Source organism: Opisthocomus hoazin, chromosome 4 (genome assembly GCF_030867145.1).
Source record: "Opisthocomus hoazin isolate bOpiHoa1 chromosome 4, bOpiHoa1.hap1, whole genome shotgun sequence".
Classification (NCBI taxonomy): Eukaryota; Metazoa; Chordata; class Aves; order Opisthocomiformes; family Opisthocomidae; genus Opisthocomus; species Opisthocomus hoazin.
The window spans coordinates 57,139,505-57,141,983 of NC_134417.1; positions in this window are offsets into that span (position 1 = coordinate 57,139,505).

A 2,479-nucleotide genomic window follows, 5' to 3' on the forward strand; every position below is an offset into this window, starting at 1 on the left:
GGTCTGGAGAACAAGTCCTTTGAGGAGCGGCTGAGGGAACTGGGTTTGTTTAGCCTGGAGAAGAGGAGGCTGAGGGAGACCTTATCGCTCTCTACAGCTACCTGAAAGGAGGGTGTAGCGAGGTGGGTATCAGTCTCTTTTCTCAATTAGCAAGTGATAGGACGAGAGGAAATATTGTGTCAGGGGAGGTTTAGACTGGATATTTGGAAAAATTTCTTCACCAAAAGGGTTGTCAAGCACTGGAACAGGCTGCCCAGGGAAGTGATGGAGTCCCCATCCCTGGAGGTGTTAAAAAGATGTATAGCTGTCGTGCCTAGGGGCATGGTTTAGTGGTGGACTTGGCAGTGCTAGATTAATAGGTGGACTCCATGATCTTAAAAGTCTTTTCCAACCTAAATGATTCTTTGATTCTATGCTTCTAAGTTTCTTTAACATGCCTTTTCTTTATAAAGACAGAACTTCTTGATTGTTGACCCTGCTTCTAAGAAGTCAAGCAACAAGGCCCAGTGTTTTCTAACAGAGATTTTGGAGGAAAAATACATACAGATTTCAAATGGGAGCTCTGTGCAGAGCACATTTTTGCAAAGGAGGAATCAGACATAGAAGCCAATGATGCCTCCGCTGGTCTAGCAAATCTGAGGGATTTGTATGTTCAATGAAGGAAACAAATCAAATCCTGCCATCCAATACCATATGCAGAAGGGCTATCTTTTTTATCAGATTAAAATAATTTTGTAGACATTGCAATGAATGGAAGTACTTGACCATTCACTAAAATGGTTATGGAGTAAGAAAATTCATCACAAAAGGTTACTGCATTCTCAAACACCATGCCGTCTACACCAGCATCTTTAGATATAAGAATATGAGCTCCCATATGGCAGGTGCCATCTGGAGCCCTGGGAATCATATCCAATTCTTTCACCACATTAATAAATCCCACAGCACTTTACAGGGAAGAAAAGCACCGTTCTTGCTTGCATGGGAGTGGATCAATTGCAGGCTCTTTCTCTGGGACAGGTGCTTAAATTTTGCTTGGCGTAATTTGTGTTTTGTTGGGTTTTTTTGGGTTAAACCATCTATCATTTATTTGAAATGAGAGCCCAGAGTGCTTTCATAGGAGTCCCTGAAAGGGATTTTGGGAGACGGAAGTGTTCCATTTGAACTTCAAAAGGATCTGATGTTACCCAAGCTGATGGCTGGGATTGTCCCAACGAGAAGGAGCAGCAGTGAAGCTCAAAGCTTCCGCAGCTCTTTCCAGGTCCTGCTGAAGTGAAGGTGCTACTGAACACTTTTACCTCAGCTGCTGCACACCCTCTCAAGTGTTGTCACAACTAAAGGCTGGGAGAACAGCAAAACACTATCAGGCAGAAACTGCCTGTGAGGAGTGTATGTCTGAGACAGACAAACCCCACAACAGCTCGTCAGTGTATTAGCTCTGCAGAACAAAGGATGACTCCTCGAGCTAGTGGAGACACAGCTTCACAAACCAACAGGGAAACACGTGGCTCTGGCCCTGCAGCGTCTTAGTCCAGGAACCACACAGCCACATTTCCACGGCGCTGCACTTCAGCTTGTAAGGTGCAGTAAGTCTGTGCAGTAAGACTTCTCATTTTGGGGAAGGCACCTCAGAAACAAATTTGGGGGCATCTGGTTTGGCTGCCAGCCCAGGTTTAGAGGCCTCTGTCGGCAGAGCAGACATGACTTCCCATAAGCAGCTGAATTCAAAAGTTGTATGAAAGGAGACATTTTGAGAAAAAAACTCCAAACAGAAAAAGGAGGACACCATGGTAAGGAAAACGCTGATGTTGGAGAAAGCTCTTAGAACAGGAGAGGAGGACAATCTTTTATAGCGCAAGACCCTAATTCAGGTGAGTAAATAATAATTTGAAGCTAAAGGAAAAATGTACTTCTAGTTATATTTGAAATTGTAGCAACATATGTTGAGTCCTAAATATACCATAATCTATTGTTAGGAAACTGTCAAGCAGTTTTGGAGAAAACTGGATCATAAATCTAGAAGAATTGCCACGAAGCTTGTAGAATCCATTTGTGCTGAACTGATCAAATTCACTCGCAATGCTGTTAGCCTCTTTTGTGGGTACTAGGAATATTTGTTTTATCCCATTTAACAGTAATTGCTTTTTAATTAATTTGGAATTAATTTAATACTAATGAACATATTAGGAGTTTATTCTTGTCTAGCAAAGAAATAAGAACGAGGCTGTGAAAGGATGATGCCATAGCTGGTCATGATTTGAATTTTCATAACACAGCACTATCTGGTTAGGTGTAACCCAAGAGTATTTTCTTCGGCCAGGGTGAGAAGTAGTATTGGAGCAAGCACAACTGTTTTGGGGGGTGTTTTGGTTTTTTCAGGACAGCAGCATCAACACAGAGCGATCATGAAATGACAGCTGGAAACCTATTTGTTTTGGTACAAGAAAGGACAATGACCAGAAACCTCCACACAACTCAC